Source organism: Alosa pseudoharengus, unplaced genomic scaffold, assembly GCF_046254945.1.
Source record: "Alosa pseudoharengus isolate Yale_2024_CS ecotype anadromous, Long Island Sound unplaced genomic scaffold, YU_APseudo_1.1 YU_APseudo_1.1_scf_17, whole genome shotgun sequence".
In the NCBI taxonomy this organism is placed as follows: Eukaryota; Metazoa; Chordata; class Actinopteri; order Clupeiformes; family Clupeidae; genus Alosa; species Alosa pseudoharengus.
In genome coordinates, this window is record NW_027468640.1 from 21,374,455 (window position 1) to 21,387,218 (window position 12,764).

General features: G+C 39.4%; 1 long non-coding RNA gene across 1 annotated transcript; it reads right to left on the minus strand.

The window, feature by feature from the left end:
- Positions 1-1,389: 1,389 nt before the first annotated feature.
- On the minus strand, positions 1,390-2,864 carry LOC143128019 (uncharacterized). Its single transcript, XR_012987783.1, has 3 exons — positions 2,795-2,864; positions 1,819-1,911; positions 1,390-1,632 (listed from the first exon to the last, which is right to left on the minus strand). It is a non-coding gene; the product is annotated as an uncharacterized LOC143128019 (long non-coding RNA).
- Between the last annotated feature and the right edge of the window lie 9,900 nt (positions 2,865-12,764).

The following is a 12,764-nucleotide window of genomic DNA, read 5'->3' on the forward strand; positions in this document are numbered from 1 at the left end:
CCTTTGCATGGAATCATTGCCTCAATATCATAGCTATCAGGATGAAGGCTATGAATCTGATTAAATTTAGTATTGGCCATCCCCAAAATGCACCAGAATACAGGAAATCACATCAAAAAAATGTAAACATTTCTGGGGGAGGGCTCCCAAACCCCCCCTCCAACATATACGACATATAAGTGGGGGGCCCTTAATACATCTGGGCCCAGGGGCCTGAAAGTTCATAATCCGCCCATGTGTAAAGGTTTGCTTCATGTTTTTAAACGTGCTATGTGGAGATTCTTTTATTGTAAAACAACTGAAAATTCAAGTTAGCATGGAAACCAGGTAGTCAGCATGGCTCTCTTGTAATATAACGTTGCACAACATGTGACGCTGTATTGAACACAATACAATGGAGGAGTGTTACGGCTACGTTCAAGATCAGTCACAGAACTCCATAGCACCTTTAACGGTAAACATCTCTATTGTGTTCACAGTTATTAAGATTCAAAATATATCTATGTTTATTTTTTATAACATCATAACAACAACAAAAATAATGCTTATATACATAGATCCTTCTATATTATTCCAAAATATATTATTATTCATATGCCTGCTCATTGAATCATGCTGTGAAAGAGGAAGAGAGAGAATTGATTCTGTGTCATCTGGAAGAGGCGAGGAGGAGAGAGAATACAATTGTGAAGAGGAAGATCAAATGGTTCTGAATGGAGAGATAATGAAAGAAAAAGGTCTGCAATCAGGGATGGATTTCTGAAAGGGCCTACTAGGCCTATAGGCCCTGAAGCCCAAGACTTTACGTGAAGTTGCTATGTTCTCCACTCTTGATATTTGAATGGGGTCCCTCTGACAAATAACATGGGTTATGTCATGTAATAAGTCTTATAGTTGTTTCCATTGCATACATTTTTGAAAACGGCCCGTTTTTTTTAAAAACACTACACACAATTAACACAACACTATTCCCAAATAGCATAATCCCGCAGCTCTTTTGCAAAATGAAACACTTAAAAACTATTACACTACTACAACTATTTATCAAAACTCTATTTTGTTGTCATATCACAAACACATCAATCACATGATCTGATTATGTTTGAATCACTTACACACTAATGTACTCAATAAAAAACACCTCTGACAAAACAAGTTTTCCTAGATATATAGTGCTTGATTTTTTTTCTTCAAAAATATTGCTCAAATTCAAGGACTAGAGGATAATTTACAGTAATATATTATTATTATTATTATTATTATTATTATTATTATTATTATTATTGGAAGTAATAATAATAATAATAATAAGAAGAAGAAGAAGAAGAAGAAGAAGAAGAAGAAGAAGAATAAAATGAACAAGAGAACAATACAATAAAAAGCATTTTTTGACATCAAAACTAATAAATGTTAAACAATGTGTAACAATGTGGAGAGAAACAAACTAGAAGAAGAGACAGATCAGAAGGAATGGCAGGAAGAGCAGGGTATTCTTGGCGAAGCTCGAGGCACTGTTACACAGGTCCTCCTGACAACAGGAGTGCTTCACGCCTCCAAAATCCACAGAGGTGGCACATGCATCCTTGGAGCCACATCCTTTATCAACCACACTCTGTCCTAAGATCTCCCACTCTGTAAGAGAATGATACATTTACTGTATGACTGACTGAGGAGATGACAAAGCAGGTAAAACAATTGAATACAGTTGACTTTACCAAGATTGAAAAATAGAAACACTTAAGATAGATCAGTAGATAAATAAGTACCGTAGATAGATAGATAAATTAGGCAATTTTGGATATGAAAATGTATACTCACTTGTTGAGGTACAATAATCATCTCCATCCTGGCAGATTTCAATGTTACTGCAATTGTTTTGTGCATTGCTACAGGAGTAGCACTGCAGAAAGTCTATGGAAATACATAACAAGCCACTGAAGCTATCTGATAGCTGATTATAAATCATTTTGCATGCATTCATATAGGCTATACCGGGTGTTCATTTTTATGCACATATTTTTTATATACAGTGTTCAAGAGCTGAGACCACAGCAATAGGAATGTACTCACATGTTGACTGAGCCTATTAGCTGTATCACTGACCTATAGCCTATTTCATGAGCCTAAAACACAATGCCATTCCATGGCACACCTCACTTTTCCTCATGGCAGACTGGTTGGGAATCACTGCTTTATATACCCTCAATGCTCTTTTTTTCTTGTTATTAAATCTAATTCCAAGAGGGAAACCATGTATGAACCACACCTTTATATTAACCACAGGGGCCAATAGCCCAGTGAATAAGAATCAGATTGTGATTTCTTATAAAGAAAATTGAAGACAAGACATGAATTCCCATGTATTAACATCATAGTTGAATTTTGCAAAATCAATGTATAACCCTCAGTTAATAGACAGGAAATTACAGTATTCAATCACTGAAAGCGACATAGTTAAAGGGACCACACTGAGCTGTCTCCATGCCGTAGCGTGTCCACATTATGGAATTTAAACTCATATCAGCTTCTACATCATAAATAGATTTTAACAATTTTCTCTTAAACATACTGTATACGTATATAGAATGGACATGGCAAAATGTACACTAAGTGTTATACTTAATCAGTCAATCACACAAGCCATTTAAAAGTTAACCAGACACCATTCTGGACCAAACAGGTGTCCCCACATCAGAGCAGTGAGCAGCAAAGGTCTTGGATTAGAGGCTCTAAACGGCATAATGCACCATCTTAAACAAAGATGTTTGCCCACGTTATGAACGCAGTGCCCTACCTGCAGTGGACAGCATGCTGGCCAGTACAAGGACTATCTTCAGAGACATCTTCAGGGGTATCGAGGCGACCGAATGTGTGTGGCCCTGGATGGGGTCAGACGGGCTTTTATCTCTTGGGTGAGATTGTAGGATGATGTCATTGCTGAGTTTGGGGTGAGGTGGGGTGGGACTGTGTGTGTGTGTGTGTGTGTGCATGTGCGTGTGTGTGTGTGTGTGTGTGTGGGGGGGGGGTAGTTCTGTTAAACGGAGGAGGGGGATGATGAGGTTAGAGTTGAGGTGCTTAGGTGAGATTTGCATTTTGGGAGGAAGTTGGAAGTTTGGGAGGACTCTGAAATGAGGTGTCCAGCCGCCATACTTCCCTGTGATCCCAACGGCTGATTAGCACAGCCATTTAAGTTCCTCCTCTGGTCTGGTTCATCACACCCCAGATAGTCAGTAAAAAATAGATAAAGACTTTTCTTTTGACTACTTATCCTCATGCTTTTATTTTTACTTACTTTACTTTACTTTATGTTATTCTTATTTTTTTATCTTAGTACATTTTGCTGTTTTATTCTTATTTTACTTTTAACTTAATTTTTATCCTTACTTTTACTTACTTACTTACTTTTTTTCCATGTATAGATTTATCTGTTAAGTCTTAGTCTTAGCCTACGTTTTTGACTGTTAAGTCTCCATGTCTCTGTATTTTGCATCATTCTAGTTTGCCTGCCTGGACTGTGAAGCACTTTGGGTCAACTCATGTCGTTTTTAAATGTGCTATATAAATACAGAAAAGTGACTTGATTCGACTTGAGTGACTTGACTTGGCGACTAGAGTGGTATCCTCGGTGGGTTCCAATGTTCCTGTGAGAGACATGCCCCCTTTTTTTTGTTCTTTACTATCTGAGGTTAGTGCATGTACAGTAGTAGTGCCAGTAGCAAACAAGGCCACAAAAAGAAACTCTGAGGCATCAGAAATAAATATCTATAATCCGGTGTGCCAATTATTACAGATTGTGTTAGTGACAACAATGCATCTTTGGGGCCTGTGTGGGCAGGAGTTGGGGCCCCATATTATGGGGCCTGTGTGGGCAGGAGTTGGGGCCCCATATTACGGGGCCTGTGTGGGGCCCCTGCGAGACAGCCCAAAGTGTGGGCTGAGCGTGGGCTGCCCACACTTAGCAGCGTAGGTCCCCAGTGGGACCCGTTGTTGATTACACAAATGTTTTTAGTGTCAAGTTGCATTTGAAGAGAGGATTGTCCGCACACATGCTCCCATCAGGAATTTTTATTGATTTTCACCCGTGGGACATGCTCCTGATGGGAGCATGTGTGCGGACAATCCACTCTTTGATAGCCTAGCACTTTTTGTCCAGCACCTGCCTTGGATGTGCGCACCAACATACTACTTTTTGTTTGACGAGCCAAGTTGCATTTGAACACATTTAGAGTTACAAATAAAATGTAAGAATTGTTATACACAGTACTTACTCTTTATTGTGTTTGACTCATGGAGAACTGTTTAAATGTGCATAGGATGGTGTGCTGCTATATTTTGAGTCTGCGTTTACCTGTATAGGTGTCACCAAGTCACATAAGTATTTTACCATCTCAGGGAATCATAGGTTTATTGGTTGCAAAACAGTTTGACTAAATTGATGAATAACACTGAACATTGAATAACATTCACAATTTATTGTAACATATTGTGTCACAAAAAAAAAACAGTTAACATCACTATAAAGTCAGGGACTTCAGTATAACTTCTGCCCTTCGCCCAAGTTTTAATAGCATCAAATCTATCTATCATCCATCTGCAGCAAATTATTCAACTTTAAGACCAATGCAATGCAAACTGAGGGCCAGATGTACGTAGATTTGCGAACGCAGCGTTATCAGAGGCATGACCAGCCCACAGAAAGCGTACGCTGAGCTTCTTTAGTTTATGTGGTATTTATCACACCTGCCGTTCATCGGGTAATCAGTGCCTTTCTCCGCCTCCACCTCTGCATGATTCAATCACAAGCACAGTCATTTAGCAGTCATGAAATAATACAATACATTCAGTGGCGGAGCTAGGGGGTGGCTTAGTGGGCTTAAGCCCCGAATCTTTTTTCAAAAGCCCCGAATCTTTTTTGTGTTTTAAATTCCCGACAACTCTTATTTCCAATATAACTTCCCCTCGGTTTCTCATAGTCACCAAATGCTCTATTACTGAGGAAATATACCCCTTATTTGCAAAGCCCAATATTGAAAAATAATTTGACTTGCTACACGATCTATGGTTAGATTGATTTGTTTAGATCCAGTGAAAATGCTGCCTTGACAACGCTACGTCATGGCTTCGGTGTTCCAAAAAGCCTGTCAGAAGTCTGTCACTTTTACAGTCTGTGATAAAACACTTTGTGTACATGTTGTTGAAACGTTATGGATATTAGAAAGTTTTTCAAAAGACCACCCAGCTCCGTTCAAGCAACAGCATCGCCCAGTGAACTGACGGATGGTGTTGTTTCAGGTTGGTGATTTCACGTTAAGAGCTTTCAGTCAGTTAGGCAGGCTAACGTTAGGCTACTTGGCTATCGTGTTCTATATATATCTATGGCTATCGTAACACCCCCAATTATCGCCACTTTTGTTCAGAAATTCTAAAACAACGATGTTTTTTAACACTTCAAAATAACATTTACTAAATGAACCTTACATTTTTCAGTAGCCATAGGTGTGTAGATTTGAACAAAATCTGGTTTGGTTCTTAACGGGAGCATTTACTGCCTGAAATATCCGATTTTGTTTACCACGCTCGGAGTTATAGTGCTGGCCTGATGGGTCGCCTATTTACACCGTTTCAACGGCACATGGACGGTTAGACCGAGAGTTCTCGTCGTGAAATTAAAATTCCACTGGAGCTCCAAGGGGTTGTGTACACGCAGCCTTACAACACTGTTTACAGCTCTTCGAGTCACGGTAAAATGTCATTTTTGGTACATAGCTAATTTAGATACAGCTATGGTGTGGGTAGTTGCGTTTCTATAGGAGTCCGCTGTCTTGGTTTGTATAGCAATGGATATTAAGTGACACATACACGCAAGACGGCGGAAATACGGGACCGGTGGAAATAGGGGGAGTTACGATACCTCCCTAAATGCTTAACGTTAACGTTAAATGTCCTCCTTAGTCGGCGGAAAAGGCAAATTCAGTACTCTCATAGGCTAGCTAAGCCTACTGCAGAATAAGAAATTCCAGCTCCCAAAACAAAGTGATCCTCGTCTTGTAATAAATTAGGCTACACTGTTTTGAAATGTCAGAAAAACCCAATAACAGTTATCTGCCCATGTCAACTTTTCTGTGTCATATGTTGCACAAAAAATGTTAACTGTTAGCCTACCTTAAAACCTTGTTGATATCCTATCCACCACCACAGATCTTATAATCCAAGAGTCCACATACATATAAAAGTCATGTTATGTTGTTTTGGCTGCCTAACTAATTATTAACTAAAAAAAAAAAAAAAACATTACAATGATATATTGAGAGAAAAGGGCCCTTTCCATAAGTGTGTTAATCAAGCACCATGCAGTCTGCATTCATAATAGGTGCTTGATTTTATGCACCTGTGTAAAGGGACCTGATGAAACCTATGAATAATCTTGCTAAATTACAAATTAATATAATTTAGAAACACCTATGTCAAGATGATAATGCATTCCTTCTAAAATACCCTTGTATCATGATGACTGGCCATACTGTAATTATATCATAATATTATGTATATTATATAGTATAAGATATTCTATATATTTGTCACACAGATGAGATCAGGGAAGAGGAAGAAGGAGAATAGCAATAATAAACAATAATGTCATATCAAACAATAGCCTAATGAAAATAAACAAATACTATAATATACAAACCATAAGAAATGCTTAATTAACTAAGTACATGCTAAACAGATATGAACAGATATTGCCTCTTGAAAGACCCAAAACTATAATTTTACACAGTGTAGTGCCAGTCAGATACCTTGAATCAGTAGAATGTTAGTTTCACATTTTTTAAGTCTCAATGTGTCCATTAGTTTACACAAAATTCACTAGAAGTCATTATTTAAGGGGTTATTTAAAAAAAAAAATTAAATGGGCTAAGCCCCGAATGTTTACAATGTCTGGCTCCGCCCCTGCAATACATGATAATAAGATGTCAACAAGCAGAAAAATAATGCAGGGTAGTATTCTACTCCACTTAAGAAAATATTCAAACTACTTACACGTAGGCTTTAATAACCAAATCTAGCAGGTAGGAAAGTTTAAGTTGATGGCGTGAAAGTGAAAGTTAGACATTAGAAAGGCCGGCGAAAGTTAAGGTTGCTTCTGACAAAGTACAAAGAAACAAAACTGGTGCTCTGAATACCAATTCTGTTGTCACTAGCCCCCTTCAGACCATCGAGCCAAAGCCGAGCTAGCCAGGCCGTGCTGGGGCTAATTGCTTTCCCAAAATCACCTTCTGGCCCCTGATTTCTGGCCCACCCTAAACGTTGGGCCACTTGGTGCTAGAGCGGGGCTAGGGGTGGTATCAAGGTGAAGGCGGGGTCAACCCGATGTTGTGTGTGGAGTCAAGAAACATGATTGAATGGCTATGAAAGCACAGCAGTATTTGCTAGCATGCCAAATTTAGAGATGGCGGTTACGTCCATGTTAAAGATGTTTGCCTGTCAGTAGGCTAACCCTGTCCAGAGGTCGCCATGTAGCACAGTAAAAAGTGAACTTATGAATTTACTAACATAGACAAAGGTTTCAATAAATTATTCCTGCCAGTGTGTTTTATGTTATAGATAGCCTGCTTTAATATAAGTTCAAATTTTAAGCCCCTTTTGTTTGGAAATTCTAAAATAAAGATGTTTTTTAAAAATAACATTTGATAAATGAACCTTAAATTTTCCAGTAGCCATAGATGTGTAGATTTGAACAAAGTCTTGTTTGGTTCTTAGCAGGAGCATCTAGGCCCTATTGCCTTTAAAATCCTATTTTCTTTACTGTGCGCTCGGAGTTTGGTGCTGGGCTGGTGGGTGCCCACTCACGATCGCCGTAAAATCAAAATTCCACTGGAGCTCCAAACGGATTTGTAGCCTACACACAGCCTTACAACACTGTTTACAGGTCTTCGAGTCACGGTAAAATGTAATTTATGGTACATAGCTCATTTAGATACACGTATGATGTGTGTGCTTGCGTTTCTTTAGGAATCCGCCGTCTTGGTTATAGAAATGAATATTAAATGACATACACGTAAAAGGACAGAAATAGGTGACTGACCGACTGACTGCGGCCCGCGGGCCAGATCAGGTCCGCCAAGCATTTAACGTGGTTATCAGGCTGCTTGCTATTTTTTTCCTACGATAGAGACGACGTTGGTTAGATTTACTGCAAACTGCTTTTCACTCTCCTTAGAGAACGTTTACAATGTCAATGTCAAAACATCATGTTAAATAGAGATGATAGGTCTACTCTTAGTTATCTCCTTTGCAGCAGATCTCAGGGATGGATTACTGCACGGGCCTACTGGGCCCAGGCCCAGGGGCCCAAGGGGTTAGGGGGCCTTGAAGCCCAAGCCTTTGCATGGAATCATTGCCTCAATATCAACACATCAGAATGTAGGCTATGAATATGATTGAATTTAGTATTGGCCATCCCCAAAATGGACCAGAATACAGGAAATCACATCAAACAAATTAAAAAAGTCTGGGGGAGGACCCCCAAACCCCCTCCCCCCTCCCACATAACCGACAATTAGTGGGGGGCCCTTAATACATCTGGGCCCAGGGGCCCGAAAGTTCATAATCCGTCCATGGCAGATCTAACTTGAACGTTATGCTCTATTTAATTGGAAACGCGTCTGCGCTCACAAGAGGGAGAAAGAGCGGCAGGTTCCAGCTGGCTTGTCATTGTTGATCAGTGATAAACTGTGAGAGCCATAAGTACAGCACTAACCATAGCTAAACGGGCAGAAGATTATTGAGAAATAAACATGTTCTTAAAGCGACAGTGCACAATTTATACATTTGTTAAACAGCATCAAATTAGTAATATTTTTAAAGCAATTCAAATTTTAAAACAAATACTTTTGATAGGCTAATAAAATATATTATTATTTAATTATTATTATTTAACTGTTTCCTTGTCTAGTTAGAACAGCTTGTGGATCTTTAGATCAGTGTTTCCCAAAGTCTGGGTTGCGACCCACGGGTGGGTCGCAGGATAATTTATTTGGGTCGCCAGCCCAGCACAATTTATGTTGTGTTATAGGTCTAACTGATACCATTTGTCATTTGATACCAGGAAAGTTAACAGTTTTCTATTAGGATGTAGTTTGTTAACTACCACAGTTACGGTTTTGTCATAAAAGCTCATGAAACTGGCGCATGAAACTGGGGGACGAACGCATCGCAGAGGGGGAGCCAGAGCATGGATATCTACCTCTCAAAATGAAACCGTTCTGTGCGGCGCCTGCCATGACCTGTACCTCCCAGTTGCAAACTGCAAGGGGCATGAATCCGCCTATTTGCACGAACATTAACAGATACCAGTTCCTCAACTTTACCGATTAAAATCTAGTGACCGTGCTGTCAACTAAAGCAGACATCCATAGACCGGATAAGGATATTCAATTTGCATATGTAGATAGTTTCGATTGTAGATGCAATCTTTAAAGTTAATAGCAACCTCCTCACATTCTTATTTCTGATTTAAAATGCACAACAGTGCATTATATTAGGCTACAATTTAAATAGACATTTTAAACACTATTTCTCTCGTTTTCTACCTCGCGAACTCTAAAGTAAGGGCGCATTCTTCCGGCTATTGCCCAAAAGCCTTGTTCTGATATAACGACTATATAATATAATACAACACTATATAACGACTTGAGTTATTTGCTGTTTACATCGGAATTGACGTCCTCAGTCTTATGGACCCATTTGTCTGCAACGCAACGTAGCCTACAAATTTTTTTTTTGAAATACAGGAACAGCTTTACTATGCTGACGAATGCGCAACATGCAAATTTTTCCCCAAACTCTCGGATGCGCATTAAAACGTATCTTTTCAGTAGTCATTTCCAACTTTTCACGCTGATGGTGCTCAAAATGCAACACTACCGTGTTCAAAGCAGGATCTATCTATCTAGATCCTATAGCAATGTATGGTTGGGGGAGGCATAGAAAAGTTGGAGAACCTGTGGCCTAAAACAATGTTGGTGGTTGCAGGGTAGATTTGAAGTGAAATGGGTCGCGATGTTCTGTCATTTTTAAAAAGTGGGTCGCCAGAAAAAAAGTTTGGGAAACACTGCTTTAGATGAAGACGTGCTGTCTCTCCTTTGATGTGCATCATTGTAAATAAAACTCTGTTCCTGACTTTTCCTACCATTGGTCTGACTGGGTCTTCATTCATCTATAGTATCACAATTATCATCAAAACTTAATAACCCAGGTCACATATTCATGTGATGGCCTAGGACAAACGTCCATGCAATGGCCATGGACCAACCTCCTTATGATGGCCCTGGACCAACTTCTATTTGATGGCCCTGGATCAACTTCCTTATGATGGCCCTGGACCAACTTCCCAAGAGTTCAATCAGCCAAGGTTAATAATGCTACAGTACATCATGCCCTCTGACTCTCAACACTGGGGCTCCACATGAGACGCAGAACTTCGAAAGAGTCACGCTGGCGTCGAGGCAACAGTGTAGTCATTGCGTGGAGTCGGTGCAGAAGCATAAATCAGCCTTTACTTTATAATATCACGGTCACCTGAATGAACCACAGAGCCACATACAAACTGAACAAAATCCCCAGGTCTGTCCCCCCAGAGTCCCAGATAGACGTCAGTGGCCCCTGCTCATAGCCACAGTGGCTAGCTTGCACGCTCAACACAAAGGTCTCAGTGTTTGATATTTGCATAGGTAAATAGGCGGAAATGGCTGGTGATCATATTTGTGGTTTGTGGTCTTTTTAAGGGAAATGAACAGTGTTGAAATATGGTTTTACCAAAAATGGTTAAATGGTTAAAATACTTTTCCTGAAGCATTGCCTCTTTTAAAATCCCACATGAATTTAGAAATGGATTTCCATGCACCGAAAAATGAATAGAGTAATAGTTGGATACCCCACTTAGCCTTTCAGAATGCACCAGCAAATATGTAATATAAAATTGTGAAAAAGTGTATCATGTTTAACTATTTGGTTACACTTTACTTGAAGGTATCTACATAAGATTGACATGACACTGACATGACATGTCATAAACATTTTAACATTTATGACATAATGCTTCTGTCACTCGCTTCTGTCAAGTGTCATTCAGTTTTTATCATGACAAGTTAGGGTTAGTGTTAGGGTTACAGTGTCATGTCACTCTTATGTAGAAACCTAAAAGTAAAGTGTTACTAACTATTCTTATATAACACAAAAATCCACAATTCCCTAATTTTCTTATGGGACATGTTTGACCTCTAATATGACAGCTCTGAGGTAAAGATTAAACTTAAAGGGGAATCCCGGAATTTTTTCATCTCTATTTCTTAAAGTCACACTTGGTACGGAAAAAAAATAACAGTAGAACAATCGGTTCTAGCTCGAGTTTCTGCAGCCAGCTAGAGCAGCTACAGAGCAAGACTCTGGGGGCATGTTTATAAGCCTCCATGTTCATTCAGATTCATGGGCGTAGATTTAGGGTGGGACGCTCATGACTAGTCCTAACCAATATTTTAAGATGACAAAATTGTCTCCACCAATATTATAGCGAACTCATTTGTGCTGCTGATCATTCCGACAGCCAGCACGACAGTACAAGAAACGTCGTCATTTGATTGGCTGAAAACCCGAGGGGGAGGGGGAAGGGTTATCTGACACGCATGCTGCACACACATTGCTTTATTCTTGCACTGGTAGTCAAGCGAGCAGGTGTGTCAACGACAACGGTAAGTTACCAGGGCTGTCTGTCAATACATGCCTACCCCATAAAAGGCCAGAGTGAAACATTTTAATATTCCCTTTTCCCTTCAGCATACATACAAACCCCTTTTTGTGGTGTGTAGATCAGCTATGCCACCCAAGAAGAAGAAAGGGGACATACGAAGCTTTTTCATAAAGCAGAGTGTAACTAAGCAAAATAACTAGCCACACAAGCTAGCAGTGGTAGTGACCAGGCTTTCAAATTATGCAGATTCTATTATGTGGAAAAATAGTATTAACTGGTGATAGCATATGTTACCCAGGATATTGTTAAAGATAAACCTAGCTTCTGTAATCTTTCAACCAAGGTCAGGAGTATTGATTAGGGGTGTGCAGCACGGTCGCATAGAAGTCGCGCTATCACAATAGATGTTATTACCAAGTCACTGAATGTTAATTAGCCTACCTTAAGTTAGAATCTTGGAAGTCACAATAAACATTGGATCTGGACATTTTTCGTTTCTATTTTGTTTATGTTATGTATTTCTGAGTGTAGCCTACACAATGCAGAGAAATAAAAGGGAGACCCAAATTCTTTTGAAGGACTGTCATTGCATTGTTATGACACATGCTGTAAAAACGTGTTGACAATGTGAATAAGTTAACACTGTTGGTTATTCAAATATAATGAATCATTATTTGATGAATAATATCCAAATAACACTATCATATACAATATGGTAGGAGGGTTAAACTCTCTAGCCAAAGGATAGGCTACAAAATGAATGAACCACTTTGTATGCAGGAAAGACAGCATCAAACCACTACAGATGGATGGCAGGTTGAGGAAACCGCATCAGGGCTTCAGGTGAGGTTCTAATTATTAGCCTATGTCAAATTGTCAATTCAGTTGGAGTCAGCAGCATTGCTGTACAATATAATGAGATGGAGTAGATTCACTTCTGTATTGTGATATTCTGTATTGCCAACAGTCTGAAATAACAAAGGAAATCGCCATTAAGGCACTGGTATCTTACAGC